This window comes from Saimiri boliviensis, chromosome 14 (assembly GCF_048565385.1).
Source record: "Saimiri boliviensis isolate mSaiBol1 chromosome 14, mSaiBol1.pri, whole genome shotgun sequence".
NCBI classification, from domain to species: Eukaryota; Metazoa; Chordata; class Mammalia; order Primates; family Cebidae; genus Saimiri; species Saimiri boliviensis.
In genome coordinates, this window is record NC_133462.1 from 21,433,208 (window position 1) to 21,455,636 (window position 22,429).

The 22,429-nt window shown below is 42.8% G+C and overlaps 1 long non-coding RNA gene across 1 annotated transcript in view; it reads left to right on the top strand.

The window, feature by feature from the left end:
* LOC141581175 (uncharacterized) overlaps window positions 1-12,143 on the top strand; it is a 51,708-nt gene extending 39,565 nt beyond the window's left edge. Inside the window, exon 3 of the long non-coding RNA XR_012513704.1 lies at window positions 12,061-12,143. This is a non-coding gene — a long non-coding RNA (uncharacterized LOC141581175). The remainder of the gene's footprint in view (window positions 1-12,060) is intronic.
* Window positions 12,144-22,429: the final 10,286 nt, after the last annotated feature.

The window sequence follows — 22,429 nt, forward strand, 5'->3', positions numbered from 1 at the left end:
TCGAGAGATCGAGACCAACCTGGTCAACATGGTGAAACCCCGTCTCTACTAAAAATACAAAAAATTAGCTGGGCATGGTGGCGCGTGCCTGTAATCCCAGCTACTCAGGAAGCTGAGACAGGAGAATTGCCTGAACCCAGGAGGTGGAGGTTGCGGTGAGCCGAGATCACGCCATTGCACTCCAGCCTGGGTAACAAGAGCGAAACTCCGTCTCAAAAAAAAAAAAAAAAATATTTGGGAAAGAAACCCAGTAAAAAATAATACAAATCGGCCAGGCACGGTGGCGCATCCATGTAATCCTAGCACTTTGGGTGGCCGAGGTGGGCAGATGACCTGAGGGCAGGAGTTTGAGACCAGCCTTGTCAACATGGTGAAACCCTGTCTCTACTAAAAATACAAAAATCAGCCGGGTGTGGTGGCATGCATCTGTAGTCTCAGGTACTCGGGAGGCTGAGGCAGGAGAATCGCTTGAACCCAGGAGGTGGAGGTTGCAGTGAGCCGAAACTGAGCGATATCACTCCAGCCTGGGTGACAACAGCAAAACACCATCTCAAAAAATAAGTTAAAAAATAAAAAATAATACAAATAAAACAACCCAGTAGAACAGCTATTTACATAGCATTTTATTGTATTAAGTGTATCAAGTAATTTAAATATGATTAGAGTATACAGGGGGATGTGTACTGGTTATGTGCAAATACGATACCATTTAATATAAAGGACTTGAGCATCCGTGGATTTTGGTATCTATGGGGGCGTACTGGAACCAATTTGCAGTGGATGCAGAAGGAGAATTGCATTTATTTATTCAATCATTTATATCAGTTTGGATTCCTGGGTGTTTATTTCATGCTTTGGGCTATGATCCAGTCTGTTTTATTTTGTTACTCAAGTTGTTCCAGCTTTGACTCTTGGGATCTCTTTCAGTTGGATCCTGTGATCCTTTGACATCTCGAGATCACTGATGTGGGCTTTTTTTTTTTTTGGTTTGTTTGTTTTGAGCACTTCCCTACTTTCTGGTTCTAGTAGGTGCTCCGGGCTTATCCTGTGTATTTCCTGCCCCAGTCTTAGAGTCACCCATTTCTCCAAGGAACTTTAGTTTCTTTTATTGTCAACACAGTGAGGCTCCATCTCTACAAAAGATTGTGGGCTGGGTGCGATAGCTGATGCCTGTAACCCCAGCACTTTGGGATGCCGAGGTGGGAGGATCACTTGAGCTCAGGAGTTCCAGAACAGCCTGGGCAACATGGTGAAACCCTGTCTCTACAAAAAATACAAAAAAGCAATTAGCCAGGCATGGTGGTGGGTGCTTGTAGCCCCAGCTACTAGGGAGACTGAGCTTGAGCCCAGGAGGTGGAGGTTGCAGTGAGCCAAGATCACACCACTGCACTACAGCTTGGATGACAGAATGAGATCCCATCTGAGAGAAAAAAAAAAAAAAAAATTACCTGGGCATGGTTCTTGGCCTCAAAGCACTGAGGTTACAAGTGTGAACCATCACACCCAGCAAGACTGCTGAATTTGAGCATGCGATTCTTGTGTGTGTAACCATCAGAATGGCCTGCCCACCCTTTTAAAGTTTTATTTTCTTATATCAGAGAGCTGTGACAGAACCTCCTTTCTCTCTTATTCTTGAAGTACCTTTAAGAAGGAATAAGATGATCAATATATAGCCAGTGATTGCCAGTTTCTTTATTAATGTGGCTGTTTTGTTTTTCATAAAAATTGTCTCACATTTCTCTCTCTCTCTCTCTCTCTCTGTCTCTCTTTGAGATGGAGTCTTGCTCTGTAGCCCAGGCTAGAGTGCAGGGGTGTGATCTTGGCTCACTGCAACCTCTGCCTGCCGGGTGGTGGTTCAAGCACTTCTGCCTCAGCTTTCTGAGTAGCTGGGATTATAGGCATGCGCCACCACACTCAGCTAATTTTTGTATTTTCAATAGAGGTGGGGTTTCACCATGTTGGCCAGGCTGGTCTTGAACTCCTGACCTTGTGATCTGCCCACCTCAGCCACCCAAAGTGCTGGGATTTACAGGTGTGAGCCACGGCACCCAGCCAAAATTGTCTCACATTTTTAAAGACTTCTGTAATACACAGAATATTGTAATGTTGCTCTTCTTTTTATTCTTCCTACCAGGATTAGTAGAAAATTTTCTGTGAAAATAATCTTTAGTTTTTTCCAGAAACTTCTCCCCCATAGAAGCTCTTGAAAATACTTTTTGGATTTATTAAAGACGGCTGAATATAGCTCTAGGAGAGAAGATCCCTTTGAGGTGAATTGGCTGAGACAGCTTGTAATAACATTAGTAGGTATTTTCCAGGCACAGTGGGGAAGGTGTCTACAATATATACCCATAAAATCCTTTGGAATTTTGTGTTCAAATTTTTTGCAAGTCAAAAATGTAAGTCCTTGAAGGTAGTGGTTTTTGCATTTAAGAAAGGCTTTTCTTTTTTTTTGTTACGTTAATCAGTGTGGAATGACCTTAACACCAGAGGGCAGTATTTTCTAATAGTTGCCAAAATGTCCTTGGTGTTGTCTTAATTATCTGATGGATTAAAAAAGATATCTTATGTTTTCCTGGCTGTTGCCCTGTAATGCACATGGCCTGGGACTCATACTGAAGAGTCATATGCATTTAGAATTTTCTAAACCGTGGGTTTTTTTTCCTTTTCTTTTTAAACCATTCTGTTTGGTGGAGTTGAAGCTCCCTGAATTAATTTTCACAATAAGCCATGCTGTTTCCAGCGGTTGTGTGATTGGCAGGAATGGGTGGCTTTCACATAGCACCATTTGACCCCAGCCCAAGCCCAGAGGAAGTCCTGTCTTATTAAGGAGTAACAGGCAGATTCGTGTGCGGCCAGCAGGCTTGAGTTTGGCTTCAAAGATAGTCAGAATTTGTGAATTTCATTCCAGATCAACATCTGGGTCTTGTTGAGAAGGGAATGGGCTTTTTAATCCAGAAACTTTCATACAATTTATTTAATACACACTTTTACTTTTTTGCAGTTTGAAAACAACAGACAGCAGAGAGGGTGTTTAAATAGCCTACACGTGATTACCCATTTCTCTTTGCTTGTTAGTTTCCATTTACTGTAATTGCAGAGTGAATCTTCTAAAATACGTTCTTACTCTTCTGATATTCTTGTTAATACACACAGAAAAGCCTGTGCGTATTAACTAGGTAGTTTCTATTTTTTTCTTTTAAAAAATGTTTCCCCTCCTTGCTATACATCAAATACAATTCATTGTAGAAAATAAATATGGCAGCCCACAGGCAGTGGCTCATACCTGTAAACCCAGCACTTTGGAAGTCTGAAGTGGGAAGATTGCTTGGCCCAGGAGTTTGGGACTAGCCTGGGCAACATAGTGAGACCCTGTCTCTACCAAAAAAAAAAAAAAAAAAAAAAAAAAAAATTAACTGGGCACAGTGGTGCTTACCTGTAGTCACAGTTCCTGGGAGGCTGGAGTGGGAGGACTGCCTGAGCCCAAGAATTTGAGAGGTGTCACTGCATTCCAGCCTGAGTGACAGAGCGAGCCTCTGTCTTACAACAACAACCCTTGTAATCTAACCTCATAGAGAAGAGTTTGTTGTAAGCACTTTTTGCTTGGAAACACACTGTACAGGCTATTTTATAATTTGTATTATTTCCATGATAATGTAATGGGAACTTTATTAAAAAGTTCTGGAGCCGGGCGCGGTGGCTCAAGCCTGTAATCCCAGCACTTTGGGAGGCCGAGGCGGGTGGATCACGAGGTCAAGAGATCGAGACCATCCTGGTCAACATGGTGAAACCCTGTCTCTACTAAAAATACAAAAAAAAAAATTAGCTGGGCATGGTGGTGTGTAGTCCCAGCTACTCAGGAGGCTGAGGCAGGAGAATTGCTTGAACCCAGGAGGCGGAGGTTGCGGTGAGCCGAGATTGTGCCATTGCACTCCAGCCTGGGTAACAAGAGCAAAACTCCGTCTCCAAAAAAAAAAAAAAAAAAAAAAGTTCTAAATTCAAGACCAGCCTGGGCAACCTAGTGAGGCAGCATCTCTAATAAAAATGAAAAAATTAACAGTGCGTGGTGGCTTACACCTGTAGTCCTGGCTATTCAGGAGGCTGACGTGGGAGGGTCACTTGAGCCCAAGAGACCCAGAATGTGGGGAGTGGTGATCACGTCACTGCACTGCAGTCTGGGGGACAGAATGTGATTGTATCTTGCCACACTGTACAACATCACTTTCAATGGTTGTTTAGTATTTTTGAGTATGAATGTATATAGTTCATTTAATCAGTTTACTCTCCTGTTAACAGTGCATGAGTCTGACTAGTCACACTCTTGCCCACTGTAGGTATTATTTTGTCAGTCTACTGCATTCATTCAACGCATAGATACTGATTGCTGACCATGTACTAGGTATGTTCTCAGTTCTTGGCATAGATTAGAAAAAAAAAAAACCCGATCTCACGAAACCTATGTTTTAGTGGATGATGTGTATATACATGATAAATGTTATAAATAAGTAAATCCTTTAGCATTTTAGAAAGCAAAAAGTGCTCTTATTAAAAATGAAACAGAGCAAGTTAAAGGAGTAGGAATGAAAAGGGTTGTCCTTTTTTATTTTAAAATTTATTATAGAGGTGATGTCTCCCTATGTTGCCCAGGCTGGTCTCAAACTCCTAGGCTCAAGCAATCTTCCTGGCTCAGCCACCCAAAATGCTGGGATTATTGGTATGAGATACTGCACCTGGCCAAGGATTGCAGTTTTAATTTTTAATTTTTTTTGAGACAGGGTCTCACTCTGTTACCCAGGCTGGAGTGTGGTGGTGTGATCTCAGCTCACTGCAACCTCCACCTCCCAGGCTCAAGTGATCCTCCTGCCTCAGCCTGCCAAGTAGCTGAAACTACAGGCTCAGGACACCAAGCCCAGCTAATTTTTATTTTTTTTATAGAGACAGGGTTTCACCATGTTGACCAGGCTGGTCTGGAACTCCTGGGTTCAAGAGATCCTCCTGTCTTGGCCTACCCAAATGTTGGGTTATAGATACGAGCCCCTGTGCCTGGCCAAGGGTTGCAATTTTAATGAGAGAAATCAAGCAAGCCTAATTGAGAAGGGGGCATGGCAAGACTTGAATCAAGTTATTTGAATTTGCAATTTTATTATTACTATAGCTGATATGGTTTGGATCTGTGTCACCACCCAAATCTCACATCAAATTGTAATTCCGGGGTAGGAGGTGATTGGCTCATGTGGATGGATTTCCTTTTGGTACTGTCTTCATGATAGTTCTGGAGAGATCTGGTTAAAGTGTGTGGCACCTCCCCCACCTTGCTCTTGCTCCTGCTGCCACAGTGTGAGATGCCTCCATCCCCCTTTGCCTTCTACCATGACTGTTAGCTTCCTGAGGCCTCTCCAGAAACAGAGGCTGCTATGCTTCATGTACAGCTTGCAGAACCGTGAGCCAATTAAACCTCTTTTCTTTATAAGTTACACAGTCTCAGGTATTTCTTTATAACAGTATGAGAGTAGACTAATACAATCGCTAAAAGTTCTTTCATATATTTATTTATTTATTTTTTGTGACGGAGTCTCTCTCTGTTGCCCAGGCTGGAGTGCAGCGGTGCAAACTTGGCTCACTCCAACCTCCACCTCCTGGGTTCAAGCAGTTTTTCACCCTGGGACTACAGGCATGTACCACAACACCTGGCTAATTTTTGTATTAGTCCCAGGGTGAAAAACTCAGGGTTTGCCATGGCCTGCAGGATTGAGGGTGGGGCTGAGAATGGGCCCCATGACTTCTAGTACATGTTTCATTCATTCTCAGTTTGGGAAAATTTAACCTATCTTACATTTCCTGAGTTATCTCCATAAACATTTGTGGAAAGCACATTTAAGATGTGGGTGTGACCTCCAACTGGAACTAGATATCTAGACTTCCTTTTCAGACCATGGGTTAGCAAATAGTAAATGATTTTGGCTTTGTGGGTGAAATATGACTTTAAAAAAAATGCTGCCTTGACACAGTTTTGAGGCCCTGGCTAGAGGCTGGTTACGTCTCCTTCTTAGGCAGCTGTTTAAGTCATACCTTTTGGCTGGACACCGTGGCTCACGCCTGTAATCCCAGCATTTTGGGAAGCTGAGACAGGCAGATTGCTTGAGCCCAGGAGGTCAAGACCAGCCTGGGAAACATGGTGAAACCCTGTCTCTATAAAAAATACAAGGCAATTAGTTTGGTGTGATAGTGCATGCCTGCAGTCCCAACTACTCGGGAGGCTGAGGTGGGAGGATCACCTGAGCCTGGAAGGTTGAGGTTACAGGGAGCCAAGATTGTGCTACTGCGTTCCAGCCTGGGTGACAGAGGGAGATCCTATCTCAAAAAAAAAAAAAAAAAGTCTGCACCCAAACCATCTCACCTCTCATGCTCTAGGCCACTATACACCTGCCCTAATTGCCCAGAGCCAGATATCTGCTATCTGATAGTCAGGGACAGCCCCTAAGCCCTAGAGCCGCTGAAATCATGCAAATTGACCAATCCTAAACCTGCTTGTCCTGTCTAACCCTTTCTTTCCCTGCTCACTGGATCTGGTGCTTCCTCAGGGTGGCTCTGCAGGGTGTTGCTGTGTTCTCATCCCAGGGAACCGTTAGTAACAAAATGGTAACAGTCAACTCTTTTCCCAGTTTCTTCTGCGATCTGCATAAGGCCTCCTGTCCCTCACCATCCCTCACTACTCACTGTGTGGGGAGAACAGTGGGCCATATGGCTTCGGTCACAGCTACTCAACTCTGTCATTGTAGGTCCCAAACAGCCATAAACAATAGAGAAATGTGTTCTGAAGGATACCAGAATATTTCACCCCAAAAATAGACTTCTTTGGTATATTTTGAGATGATTATTTAGAGAAACTGCAGACAAGAATAGCCCTGAAAAGCTGTGTTTGGTGGGGGAGATTTGCATCTGTAGAGAAAATCTACATTAGGTGAAACAAACAGTCAGGCTTCCTCTGAGCATCCACTTCTCCAGATCTAGGAAAGATGAGCTCACAGGAAAAAGAGACTGAGATTCTAACACCTTTAAAGGTCTGACAGAAACTTTCTCCACAGTCCACTTTTATTCCTTCTGAGAGCTGCTACCTATAATGCTTCATCTGCATGACAACATCACTTTGACAAGTTTTCCTTCCTTCCTTTTCCCATAACCTGCATGCTACCTCTTCTGGAAGCCCCAAGCCCCTTATTCTTTCTGTAGCCTCAAGATGGTTCAAAAATTCCACTCAACTGTGGCTCACTCCTGTAATCCTAGCACTTTGGAAGGTCGAGGCAGGTATATCGCTTGAGCTCAGGAATTCAAGACCAGCCTAGGTAACATGGCAAAACTCTATCTCTGCAACAACAACAACAACCAAAATTAACCAGGTGTGGTGGCACATGCCTGTAATCCCAGCTACTCTGGAGGCTGGGGTGGGAGGAGGGTCGCTGGAGTCCGGGAGGTTGAGGCTGCAGTGAGCCGAGATGGTGCCGATACACTCTAGCCAGGGTAATAGAGTAAGATCTTGTCTCAAAAAAAAAAAAAAAAAGAAAAAATAATCACTCATTCCACTCTTCTTTGAATTTTCATATTTTTGTGTGACATCCCTGCATAAATGTGCATGTAATAAATTTGTTATACTTTTCTCTTGTTAACCTGCCTGTTGTTAGAGGGGATTACCCTCTTTCTGTCCCTACACTTTCAATAACATTTTATTTACAGAAATAGGTGGTAGAACAGATTTGACACCCGGGCTATGGTTTACTCATACTTGCTTTAGAATCTTCTGAGAGATTTAGATTTTCTGATTTGTGGGTAATATTAAAGAGAGCTTAATCCATATATTAGTTAATGAGTACATCTTTTCAAGCTGTCACTTGGTTGACACTGAAGGACCCTTGCGAAAGCCTTAAAGGTGCTTTGTCATACTCTGTGAACTGTTTCAGCCCCGGAGCCTGTCTGTGTGGCCTTCCGTAGTGTTATATTTCATATGATTTTAGAGTGACAGTAATGGGAATGGAACTGCCAGATGGAAGGCTGACTGCGTGTCAGAGACCAGGCCAGATGCATTGTATTCATCCTGACTACTCATTTTCCTAAGGACAAGTGCACCTCCTCATTTTACGGATGGCAAAACTGAGGCTTAAAGAAGCTCAAGTTAACACTTTTCGTTAAGTGGTGGAGGCTGCAGTCAATCTTGGTAGTTTAACTTAAAAGATCACTTTCCTACCCACGTTACGCAATCACATTTCTGTGATGCCCTTATCTCCTTTGTAGTTTGCGAAAGCCATCCTTTAAAAACACCTATTGGCGTCAATACAATTTTTTTTTTTCTTAAAGTAGAGTCTGGCTCTGTTGCCCAGGCTGGAGTGCAGTAGCACAATCTCAGCTCACTGAAACCTCTGCCTCCTGGATTCAAGCGATTCTCCTGCCTCAGCCTCCCAAGTAGCTGGGATTACAGGCACCTGCCACCATGCCCGGCTGATTTTTGTGTTTTTAGTAGAGTCGGGGTTTTGCCCTGCTGGCCTGGCTGGCCTGGAATTCCTGACCTCAGGTGATCCACCGCCTTGAGCTTCCCAAGCCCTGGGATTACAGGTGTGAGCCACTGCCCCCAGCCCAGTGACAAATTATTTAATACAGTATTCTTTTTGTTAAATAACTTTTAATTTTAAGGATTCCCCAAACAGAGAGAGATACTTTTTTTTTTTCATAATTGGATGTTGCGTACAGGAACAGAATAGATTCTTGTGTTCATTTTAGTTCACAACAGAATATATCATTTGGCTGGAATTGTTAATTCTCCCTTGGGGGAAATCAAGTGCCCAAGGCAGTGATTGATCAATCAGTAAATTTTTAGTGGGTCTGGTAAATCAAGTGTCACACCTATGTCAACCTTTTCTCCAGAGTATAGATTTTACCCAGGTCAAGTGTGTTTCTTCCCTTCCATCATCTTCTTCTAAATTGCAATATATTAGGGTATTTAAACAAATCCTTAAGATTGCAAGGTTTTTTTTTTTCTTCCTTTCTTTTTCCTTTTCTGAAAGATAGCACAAGGGATCATGCTTTTTCCAGCTATTTCAGGGGAAGAACTCAGTTGTTTGCATATTTGCATTTCAACCTCTAACCTCTCCTGAGGACAAATGGCTGTCTGACGCTGGAGCCCAGAGGCACAGCGCTGGGACTGTGGATTAAGCCTCTGAATGCTGACTAGTTTTCAGCAGCATTCCCAGCGTGTGTGAAGAATGTGTTTGTAGCTGGGAGGCAAACAGAACATCCAAAGCCGAGCAAGAATTTTGAAAAATAGTTGTCTTATGTATAAATGTATTTTTGCTCTTAGTGTTTTCTTCTTGCCTATTTCATTATTCCAGATTTCTGCTTTCTTTTAAAATAGCTCTGTTGTGTTTGATATTCTCATAATATTCGCTCAAGTTTTGGTCACTTGATGTTTTTCAAAATGTTCCTTTTTTTTCTTTATCATTTCAACACCCAGCCATGGATAAGTGGCTCAGATATTTCTCCCCCCACCCCCATAGAGGAGACCTGGTGACTTCCACACAAGACATCTGCATGGCCTTCGCTCTTCACAAATCAGGGCCCGGTTGGAAGCTTTGGCAGGTACTGAGGGCGACAGCTTAGGTTTGTAGCTCTTATAATAGGAACAGCAAGGCTTTGGGCTGTGGATTTATTTCTCTTAACAGTTCAAGTTATCATTGTGCCTGCGTTTAGGGCCAAAGAAATGAATTCTCTTAACTGGCTCTTTATTCTTTTAGTGAAGAAACATATATTGTAGAAGTGTGAGTTCTGTTTGGGTAGAAAAACCAAACTAATTTATGCATTGACACATTGACTTAAAGGGTCCCCAGTAGTAATTTGTTGATAATCTCCTTTTTCCAGACTGTCAGTGGGGAAGGCAAGGCATGACTCAAAGTGAAGTAAAATCTGGTTCCTGTTCTCAGGAACTCAAGGTACAAATGTAGAATAAAGAGAATGCCAGCAAACTTACCTATCAGTGAAAGCATCCAGTTTGAGAGACTGTGGACTGGGGAGCATTGAAAGTTGAGCCTTAAAAGATTGGTGAAATTGGCAGGGCACAGTGGCTCACACCTGTAATCCCAGCACTCTGGAAGGCTGAGGTGGGCGGATCATCTGAGTCAGGAGTTTGAGACCAGCTTGGCCAACATGGTGAAACTCTGTCTCTCCTAAAAATGCAAAAATTAGCCTGTCATGGTGGCAGGTGCCTGCAATCCCAGCTACTCAGGAGGCTGAGGTAGGAGAACTGCTTGAACTGGGAGGTGGAGGTTGCAGTTAGCTGAGATCGAGCCTGTCAGAGCGAGACTCCATCTCAAAAAAAAAAGAAAAAATTGGTGGCATTTTAACAATGTAGCTGTATTTGTCATTGCTGTAAAAGAGTGTGTGTGTGGGTTTATCTGTGTCTGTCTGTCTTTGCCTGTCCATGTCCTTTGGGGAATAATTTGCTATTCACTTTATCTGGCACAGTGTATGGGAGAAATGGGACATGATTTTCTAAAACTAATTTAAATTTAGACTCATAACTCATCAGGTCTTTAGGAGAATGGCAATGTGTATATTCCTTTTACATGCATTAAAATTAGATCTTTGTCTGTAGGGAGATGATTAAATTTATTATAAAGTTAATGTCAAATCCATTGTTAGGTATTTTGTAAGTTGAGATGTGACTGACACATAATGAGTTCTGTGTTGTAATTCTTAAAGATAGTTACAATAATACTGCCCTCGAGGTCAGTGTCTTGCTGTAGTTAAATTCATTACACAGCCTGTACTTTCTAAATTTCTTTATTAATTATTTGCCTGTACTTTTTTTTTTTTTTTGAGACGGAGTTTTGCTCTTGTTACCCAGGCTGGAGTGCAATGGCACGATCTCAGCTCACCGCAACCTCCGCCTCCTGGGTTTAGGCAATTCTCCTGCCTCAGTCTCCTGAGTAGCTGGGATTACAAGCACGCGCCGCCACACCCAGCTAATTTTCTATATTTTTAGTAGAGATGGGGTTTCACCATGTTGACCAGGATGGTCTCGATCTCTCGACCTCATGATCCACCCGCCTCGGCCTCCCAAAGTGCTGGGATTATAGGCTTGAGCCACTGCGCCCGGCCTTGCCTGTACTTTTAAACTGGGTATTTATCACCTATTTTAGGCCAAACATCAGGATTAGCAGCAAGCAGTCTTAACTGTTTTGTGGATTTTTTGAGGGGTAACTTCAATTTGCTGTTTCAATGAGCTAAAATATTTCACTAAAAGTGTAAGGAATGGCCAGGTACAGGGGCTCATGCCTGCAATCCCAGCAGTTTGGGAGGCTGAGGTGGGTGGATCACTTGAGCCCAGGAGTTCAAGACCAGCCTGAGCAACATGATAAAATCCTGTCTTTATAAAAAATACAAAAATTAGCCAGGCATAGTGAGGCACACACCTGTAGTCCCAGCTACTCGAAAGGCTGAGGTGGGAGAATCACTTGAGCCTGGGAAGTCGAGGCTTCAGTGAGCTGTGATTGTGTGACTGCACTGCAGTCTGGGTGACAGAGTGAGACCCTGTCTCAAAAAAAAAAAAAAGTGTAAGGAATGAATAACATTAAACTGCCATTCTGTTAATAATTCTGCTTGTTGAGTTTTTTTGTTATGTTGCATATTATTAGAAGACACAATAAATCACACTGCAAACTTTTTATTTTTTGTATGATTTTGGGTGAGAAATGAAGTATTACTTTGAATCCAAGCTTTGTGGACATTCTCCTGTGTTTATATCAGAGGGACCAGGGAAATTAATTGAATAAGAGGGAGATTTCAAAAACAGACATATTCAAATACGCTGTTTATGAATGAGATAGATTTAGATTTGAAGGCAGGATCTTATTCTATTGGCTTAAAGGGGACTCATACTATTTAGCAACGTTTCTGAGAAATTATTGAAACCATCTGTATTAGTCCGTTTTCACACTGCTATAAAGAACTACCTGAGATTGGATAATTTATGAAGAAAAGAGTATAAATTGGCTCACAGTTCTGCTGGCTTCACAGGACGCATGACTGGGAGGCCTCAAGAAACTTACAATCATGGCGGAAGGCAAAGGTGAAGCAAGGACCTTCTTCACATAGTGGCAGAAGAGACAGCTTGAGGGGTGAGTTACCACACACTTTTAAACAACCAGATCTCGTGAGAATGCTATCACAAGACAGCACTGGAAGATGGTGCTAAACTGTTAGAAACCACTGCCCTGATCCAGTCACCTCCTGCCAGGCCCAACCCTTAACACGTGGGGATTACAATTTGCCATGAGATTTGGGTAGGGACACAGAGCCAAACAAAATCACCATCTCACAGGGTTGGCAAGAATTTCATGTCTGGTTATGGACAGAAATATAGTTACAATGAAGCATCAGTCAGGCTGCACTTTGGCCCACTTCCTTGTGAATGAAAATTACGTGGCACTGGATCCTGATCATTGGCACCCCATTGCTCCTATAGATAGGATCTCTGACATTAGACTCACAAGGCTTTTGTTTAAGAATGGCTTAAGATGTTTTTCAGGCCCTAAATTCTAGCAACCAGTTTGAAGACCTCACAAAGGATTGGGATAAGCATGAGAACACAGCTTTTTCCTCTTCCTGCCCCAGGACTTCACCCTGCATTCTTCCACCCATCAACGATTTGCACACTTTAGCCTGCTCCAAAACCCCAACCCCAAATTCTTCAGGGAGATGGATTCGAGGTTTCCTCCCATCTCTTCATTTTTTGACCTTACTGTTAAACCTTTTTCTCTGCTGAACCTGATGTCTCTGTGCTTGCTGGGTGCATTGGGTGATGGACCTATTACAGTTACATTTTTATAACAACAGAATTGTAGCACATCTCTTGAATTCATCATGATGGGTTAGTGCACCAGTGAATCACCTGGGAAGTTGTAGAGTGAAGATTCTTATATCTCATTTACATCTCTTTCTTTGAATTTTTAAAATTTTCTCTTGACTTCTTTTGAATGGATTTTTTTAAAGAAATGATTTTTATCACCCTCCTCCACTCTCTTATTGTGGTTATTCTAGAATTATAAATTATTTGAAAATTTATGGAAGTATTACAGGGCTTCTGTGGGAGAATGATGATGTGATCTGATTATTAAAAGAATGCTGGGCACAGTCACTCACACCTGTAATCTGAGTACTTTGGGAGGCTGAGGCAGGCAGATCACCTGAAGTCAGCAGTTTGAGAACAGCCTGACCAATATGGTGAAACCTATCTCTACTGAAAATACAAAAATTAGCCAGGCATGGTGGTGCACACCTGTAATCCCAGCCACTTGGGGGGCTGAGGCAGGAGAGAATCACTTGAACCCGGGGGGTGGAGGTTGCAGTGACCCAGATTGCACCACTGTGCTTTAACCTGGGCAACAGAGTGAGAATCCATCCGAAAAAAAAAAAACAAAAAAAAACCCCAAAAAGAACAAAACAAAACAAAACAAAAAACAAAACTCTAGCTGCTTTCTTGGAGCCTGGGGGTGGTGAGTAGGAGGAGGTGACAATCACAAAGCTATTGCAGAGGTTCAGGTGAGAGACAGTCGTGCCTGGAAGGGGGTCAGAGGGTGATCTTTGTGGAGATGGTGATACATCATGGTGGGATTCAGGATGTGCTTTGAAGGTAAAGGTCATAGAGCTTGTTGATGAATTGGAGAGGGGGAGTGATGGATGGCTCCCAGTGTTAAGTCTCATCAGTGAAATGGGGAAGACTGGAGAAGTGAATTGGGGGCATTGAGAGTTGTTTTAATCACATGGAATTTGAAATACCTATTAGGCATTGTATTAGTCCATTTTGTGTTGCTATAAAGCAGGTGTCCCCAAACTTTTTACACAGGGGGCCAGTTCACTGTCCCTCAGACCGTTGGAGGGCCGCCACATACTGTGCTCCTCTCACTGACCACCAATGAAAGAGGTGCCCCTTCCTGAAGTGCAGCAGGGGGTCGGATAAATGGCCTCAGGGGGCCCATGGGCCGTAGTTTGGGGACGCCTGCTATAAAGGAATATCTGAGACTAGGTAATTGATAAATTGATTTCTTTGGCTCACAGTTTTGCAGGCTGCACAAGCATGGCACAGCATCTGCTTGGCTTCTGGTGGGGCTTCAGGAAGCTTCCACTCATGGTGGAAGGGAAGGGGCAGCAGATGTGTCACATGGCAAAAGAGAAGGCAAGAGAGAGGGGAGGAGGTGTCAGGCTCCTTTTTTTTTGGAGTCTCTCTCTGTTGCTGGGCTGGAGTGTAGTGGCATGATCTCTGCTCACTGCAACCTCCTCTTCCTGGGTTCAAGTGATTCTCCTGCCTAAGCCTCCTGAGTAGCTGGGACTACAGGTGTGCAGCACCACGCCCAGCTAACTTTTGTATTTTTAGTAGAGATGGGGTTTCACCATGTTGGCCAGGATGGTCTCGATCTCTTGACCTTGTGATCTGCCCCCCTCAGCTTCCCAAAGTGCTGGGATTACAGGTGCGAGCCCCTGCACTTACCCACCAGGCTCCTTTAAACAACCAGCTGAATCCATTGTTACCTGCGTCAGTGTGAACTAATGGAGTGAGAACTCACTCATTACAGCAAGGATAGGGCCAAGCCATTTATGAGGGATCCACCCCCATGACCCAAACACCTCCCACCCAGCCCCACCTCCAACATGAGGAATCACATTTCAACATGAGATTTGGAGGAGACACACATCCAAGCCATATCACACATATAAGTAAAAATGCAGCATCTGTGGGTTGCTAGGCATGCATGGAGCTCAAGGGAACAGGAGGGTCTGGACAGATATGTGTGAGGTACTCAGCGTAGAGGTGGCATTTAAAGCCAGCGGATGAAATCCCCCAGGTTTTGGGGGATGACAAGATGTCTTCAGACTGAGCCCTGGGGAGCTCCAACAGTTAGAAGCTGCGAAGGGAAAGAGGGTTGAGCAAAGGAAACAGAGAGGCAGAGGTCCTTGAAAATGGAAATAAAACCAGGTGAGTATGGTGAGCCAGCAGCTGCAGGAAGATAGTGTTTTAAGAAGAAAGGAGCAATCACTGTATCAAATGCAGCTGATAGGCAGAGTTGAGCTCTGATAGACCCGAATCATCTAAACTCTGGTTACTTTTTATTTTTGATTTTCCTTATGTTGACACCTTAATTGTAGGCTCCTGCATCTGTTAATATTCTTGAGGTGGGGGAGGAAATTGAAATCCATCCCTCAACTCCCATCCATTCTAAGTGTATCATTAGACCTAGAATGAGAAAGATTAAGGAATTAAAAAGTGCTGGAGGCTTTGTATCTGTTGGTAGCCATTTAACCTACCCCATTGTGGCATCCTGGTGTCAAGCAGCTGTGTATATTTTTTAAAAAGCCCATCTGAATGCTCCAGAGGGCTTTTTATATCATGAGTTAGAACTGCCTACAAGATCTGATTGGCCCAGTTCCACAAAGAGGGTTCCAATAGGTTTTAAAGCCTTCTGTCTCATTTCTTTGTGCATTTGTTATTAGCTCAGTAAATAATAAATAGAGGAATTACCCAGTCACTAATTTGCTTTTTTATCAAGTAGAATTCATGTTTTAATAAATTGCCGTTTTGTCTTATTGAACATGTGCTATAATATGCCTGTAATTCAAACATAAAACTATTTTTATTATAGTATTTGTTTCTTTACCCGTACATATGTTCTTCAGCTATGGTTTTTGTCAGGATGTTTGTTCATTTATTGCTTTTCTTGTTCAATTCTTGTGATGTCTTCTAAGTAAAATGTTTGCTTTCTTCTGGAATTATTGCGTTTAAAAAATTAATATTTATTTATTTTTCTCTGATCACAAGAGTAATAAATGATGCCCTTTTAAGATTCATAAATTTGTTTCTTTTTTTTTTGATGAGTAATGTTCTTTTTGCCACTGTCTTGTTTTTGGATAATGTTGCCTTTTTAATAACTGCTTATGTTTTTAAGAAGTATTGAGTTGAGCCATATGAAGTTGCTGATGCTTGGCAATTTTTGGCCACAGAAATGGTGATTTCAAATAGTTCGACCTCTTGTTTGCTTTGTAATCATTGTACAACTTACTTATTTGGCCTTTTTTTTTTTTTTTTTTTGAGACAGGGTCTCACTGAATCATCTAGGCTGGAGTGCAATGGTACGATCTTGGCTCACTGTAACCTCTGTCTCCTGGGCTCAAGTGATAGTCTTACCTCAGTCTCTCAGGTAGCTGAGTCTACAGGTGTGCACCACCAAACCCAGCTAATTTTGTTTATTTTATGGTAGAGATGGAGTCTCACTATGTTGCCCAGCCTGGTCTCGAACTCTTGTGCTCAAGCAATCCTCCTGCCTTGGCCTCCCAAAGTGCTGGAATTACAAGCATGAGCTGCTACACCTGGCCAGCTACATAATTTTTAGGGCCTAATGTAAGATGAAATTGTGGGTCCTCTTGTTTAAAAATTAAGAATTTCAAGACAGGGACAACAGAGTCCTTTGAAGTGCCATGCTGTGTGTGACTGTGCAGGTCATACGTCCATGAAGCTGGTTCCAAGATTGGGAATTGGAGACCTCGGCAGGCCTCGCACTTAGGATGTGATGGACCTGTGTTCAATCCAGAGCTGCAGATCCCCAGGGTCGACTTGTCTAGCTGCTTTGCAGCACCGTTGTAATCTTCTGACTGATCTCTCTCTGGTCTTGCTCTACTCCGGTCTTGATCTTTTTATTTTCTATTTATTTATTATATATTTTTCTTTGAGACAGAGTCTCTGTCACCCAGGCTGGAGTGCAGTGGCACGATCTTGGCTCACTGCAACCTCTGCCTCTCAGGTTCAAGTGATTCTCCTGCCTCAGCCTCTTGTATAGCTGAGATTATAGGAGCATGCCAACACGCCCGGCTACTTTTTTTGTATTTTTAGTAAAGCCGAGGTTTTACCATATTGGCCAGGCTGGTCTCAAACTCCTGTGATCCACCCACCTTGGCTTCCCAAAGTGCTGGGATTACAGGCATGAGCCACCTCACCCGGCAGAGCAATTGTTTTAAAACTGAAATCTGATCACAGCACTCTCGTTTTGTGGAAACCTCTTCTCTGCTGCTGCCTTTGAATGAAGTCTAAGCTCTTTACACAGAATCTGAGTCTTGCCATCAGGGCCCACTGTCTCAGATCCTTCCCATGTGCACTATTCACATGGTTTGGTTGTCCCGACCAGCTTAACGATCTCTACATGCTTTTTCTTTTTTTGGAAACAGTCTCACTCCATTGCCCAGGCTGGAGTGCAGTGGCATGATCTTGGTTCACTGCAGCTTCTGCCTTCCAGGTTCAAGCAATTCTCTTGCCTCAGCCTCCCGAGTAGCTGGGAATACAGGTGTGCACCACCATGCCTGGCTAATTTTTGTACTTTTGGTAGTGATCGGGTTTTGCCGTGTTGGCCAGGCTGGTCTCGAACTCCTGACCTCAGTTGATCTGCCTGCCTTGGCCTCCCAAAGTTCTGGGATTACAGTCGTGAGCACTGTGCCCGGCCTCAACGTACTTTTTCATGCCTTCTTGGTTTTTCCTTTGCCAGCCTCTTCCCCTGCCACCCCCACCCCCCTAACTTCCTAGCAAACTTATAATCACTGTTGAATACCATTTGAATACCCAAATGGATAATACCATTTCTTTTGGTCTGAAGCTTCTTTGAATCACTCTAGCAGAGTTGACACTTTCCCACTCTGTGCCATCAATATCTTTAAATCATGTATGTTTAGGTGGTTACTGCAAGTATATGACAGTCATTTGTTTTTATTTATTTATTTTTGAGACAAGGTCTCACTTTGTCACCCAGGCTGGACTGCAGTGGTGCGGGTTTGGCTCAGTGCAGCCTGGAACTCCCAGGCTCAAGTGATCCTGCCACCTCAGCCGCCCAAGTAGCTAGTACTACAAGGTGCATGCCACCATGTCTGGCTAATTTTTAAATTTTTTGTAGAGACAGGGTTTTACCATATTGCCCAGGCTGGTCTTGAACTCGTGAGCTCAAATGATCTGTCTGCCTTGGCCTCCCAAAGTGCTGGGATTACAGGTGTGAGCCGCCACCACACCTGGCCATTTGTTTTTTACGTCTGTGTTTCCTAGTGAGCTTGTCATAAGCAGGACTGTCTTTTAAATTTTATTTTATTTTATTTTATTTTATTTTTTTTTTGAGACAGAGTTTCGCTCTTGTTACCCAGGCTGGAGTGCAATGGCGCGATCTCAGCTCACTGCAGCCTCCGCCTCCTGGGTTCAGGCAATTCTCCTGCCTCCGCCTCCTGAGTAGCTGGGATTACAGGCACACACCACCATGCCCAGCTAATTTTTTGTATTTTTAGTAGAGACGGGGTTTCACCATGTTGACCAGGATGGTCGCGATCTCTCGACCTCGTGATCCACTCGCCTCGGCCTCCCAAAGTGCTGGGATTACAGGCTTGAGCCACCGCGCCCGGCTATTTTATTTTTTAATTTTTAGAGACAGGGTATTGCTCTGTTGTCCAGGCTGGAGCACAGTGGTGTGATCATAGCTTACTGCAGTCTTGACCTTCGGGACTCAAGTGATCCTCCTGCCTAGCCTTCTAAGTAGCTAGAATTGCAGGCACATGTCACAATGCCTGTCTAATTTTTAATTTTTTTGTAGAGATGGTCTTGCTATGTTGCTCAGGCTGGTTTTGAACTCCAGCGATCCTGTCACCTTGGCCTCCCAAAATGTGTGGATTATGGGTGTGAGCCACTGCACTCAGCCAACATTGTATAGTTTTGTGTCCTCTGTGCTTACTCCAGGGCTTGACACCGGGCATGTGTTGGATCAGTGCTAATTGCGTTGACTTAAATTCAGGACTCGTATAAGCAAGGTAAGACGATAGTGTAATGGGACTAGGGAAGGAGTTGAGGGCAATGGCTGTTGGTGATAGACCCAGAGTTTCACCAGGTTACCTGTCTGAAAAGATGAGATTAGATGGGTACTTCTAAGTGACAGGTTGTGTGTGACTGTGCGAGTTGCATGACCATGAAGCTGGTCTCAAGGTCAGGAATCTGAGACAGAGTAAAGGCCAGTGAAGGCCCCACACTTAGGACATGATGGACTCCCATCCAAGGCCATGGACTCCCAAAGCTGATTTATCTAGTCACCTTCTAGCTCGGATGTAATCTCCTGATGCGTCTCTCTCTGGTTTTTCCCTGTTTGTATTCATCTCGAATATCTAGAAGCAAAGACAGGTGTGAATGGGAAGGGCCAAGCCTTTTGCTTCTGTGAGGTCCCATCCGATCACAGCACATGAGCCTGTCAGCACCTGGCGTGGCCACTGGAGAGATTATTGGAAGCTCCTGTCCGTCAAGGTCTTGACTTTATGATGATACAAAAGTGATCCTTGTTGAGTAGAAGCCATACTTTGAGTACTCGTACAACCAGAGGGGAAGAGAAGATATTAGTTACTCAAATGTGGGAGCAAATTATTTTCCTTTTTTCCTCTCTTAGATAATTAATTATTCAAAAAGATTTCCAGCTGTATGTAAATAGTTGATATTAGCACCTAAATAGAAAATATAAAAAACAATGGGTTTGCTAAATAGACCTAAATAATTAGCAGTCTAGTCAATATTTTTAGGAATATTATTTTTTGATTTCATAGAGAAATAATTTACAACTTCCTCCTCTGCTAAGACTACTGTAAACATATACTCTGGTGACTCAGACGTTGTCACAAGCCTCAGAGCATGGATCCTTCTGGTGGAGAAAAGGTAACATCATTTTTCTTTAAGCATTTTTTATATGGGTCCTTTGTAATCCTATCCTAGGAGGATTTCTGTCCTTTCTATGAGCTGCTTTCTCTGGAAAGCATTTTCTTGAAAAGGTGTTCATTCCTAAAATAGATCATATCTGTGTAGAAAACCCTTACTAAACTTTTATGACATTTTGATTTTGACGATTAGTCTTTCTCTAGTTCCTGAAGAGATGTGGACTTTTGTCTTTTTCCCATTGCTATGTGTCACATGGGCTATTTCCCAGGGCACCTGGCTTTGGTGGTGTGTCTGGCACGCTTAGGGTAGTGCTTTGGAAAAACATGAATGGTTTTTTTTGTTGTCCCATCTCTCTTGAGACAGATGCTGGTCTGAGTACAGTGACCCTTTTCTTTGTTTTTGTATTCAGAAGGTCCTTGACATACATTGGTTCAACTTAAGATGTTTTGACTTTACGGTGATGCAAAAGTGATTGTCATTCAGTAGAAGCCATATTTCAACTACTCATACAACTATTCTATTTTTTCACTTGCAGTACAATGTTCAATAACTTCTATGAGATATTCAGCACTTAACTTTATTATAAAACCACCTTTTTAGATGATTTTGCCCAATTGTAGGCTAATGGAAGTGTTCTGACTGTGTTTAAGGTTGGCGAGGCTAAGCTGTGTTGTTCAGTAGGTTAGATGTGCTAAATGCATTTCTGGCTTATGATATTTTCAACTTAGATGGATGGGCTTATCAGGATGCGACCCTGTCGTTAAGTGGGGCAACATCTGCATTTAGTTTCTCTGTAGTTTTTTGTCGTTGTTGTTGTTCTCTCTCTCTCTTGCTCTCTTTTCCTTTCTCTGTCTCTGTCTCTCTTGATATTCCCTTTGGTATTTAGAAAGGCTTGGAGTTTTGTCCCCTAATGGTTATCTTTATGGTAATATTTTTACATAATAACCTAAATACCACCTCCCTACCTATTTTGATATCATGTTGGCTTCCCTATCATGAGCAAGATTTTAAATAGCTTGTAATTCTTCCCCTCCCTTTCTTCTCTTTTCTTCAGCATCTAATTAAAATAAAATTGGTTTACTCTCAGTTAATATCAACAAGACAATCAACAAGTTTTTTTATTATTATTATTATTATTATTATTACTATAGATGGGGGTATCACTCTGTTGCCCAGGCTGGAGTGCAGTGGTGCAATTATGGCTCACTGCAGCCTCGAACTCCTGGACTCAAGTGGTCCTCCCACCTCAGCCTCCCAAGTAGCTGGGACTACAGGTGTGTGCCACCACACCCAGCTTGAGTTTATCCTTCTTTACTTCCTCTCCCCTATTTTTGATTGTTGTATTTTATCTACATTATCAAACACATCACCATGATACACTGTCCTAGCACCCTTACCCTATCATTTTTTCCTAGTTATAGAGTTAAATATGCTCAGTATTTACTGTTATCCCTTCGCCAAAACAGGAACCTACCTAATCATTTCTTAGTTGTCTGAAGTTTGTTCTTCAGTTGATGCCTTCAGGAAAGACTCATGGCAACAATAGTTCCTGAATCTTTTTTGTTTGCGTTGACATATATCTTTTTTATCTTCAATAACAAATCTGTAGAAAAGTTGGAGGAGCCAAAGAAATTTTTTTGGCTAGGCATGGTGGCTCAGGCCCATAATCCCAGCACTTTGGGAGGCTGAGGCAGGTGGATCACCTGAGTTCAGGAGTTTGAGACCAGCCTGGCCATCATGATGAAATCCCATCTCTGCTAAAAATACAAAAATTGGCCAAGTGTGGTGGTCGGCACCTGTAGTCCCAGCTACTTGAGAGGGTGGGGCAGGAGAATCACTTGAGCCCCCGAGGCAAAGGTTGCAGTGAGCTGAGATTACACCATTGCACTCTAGCCTGGGCAATAGAGCAAGACTCTGTCTCAAAATAAATAAATAAATAAATAAATAAATAAATAAATAAATTTTTTTCTCCCCAACTCATTTGATAATACATTGCTGGATGCTTTGTCACCACAAATACTTCAGTGTGTATTTCCTACAAAGACAGTCACCTACGTAACCTCATTATTATTAGGAAAACTTAGGAAGAGTACTGGGATCCATTACTAACATATATCTTTGTCAGTTTAGGCTGCCATAATAAAATACCATTGACTGGATGGCTATAACAACAGATATTTATTTCTCATAATTCTGGAGGCTGAAAGTACAAGATCAAAGTGCCAACTGATTCAATTCCTGGTGAGGACTGTCTTCCTGGCTTGCAGGCAGTTGTCTTGCTGTATCCTCACATTCTGGTGGGAAGGGCTGGGTGTTAAAAGGACACAAAAACTCCTGGTCTTTTCTATACTCTTCTATAAGGGTACTGGTCCCATCATAAAGACCCTATCCTGATGACCTCATCTAAACCTAATCACCTTTCTAGACCCCAACTCCTAATAATACCATTATATTAGGGGTTAGGGCTTCAATCTATAAATTTTGGGAGCACATCAGCATTCAGTTTATAGCAACATTTAATCCTCAGCCTGAACTCAAGGTTTACCTATTGTTGTTGTAATGTCTTTTATAGCAAAAGGATTCAGCTAGGATCACACATTGCTAAGAGACATTAGTGGTCACATACCTTTAGCTCTTCCAGTTTGGAAGATTCCTCCTCCAAACTGAGGAGTTTTC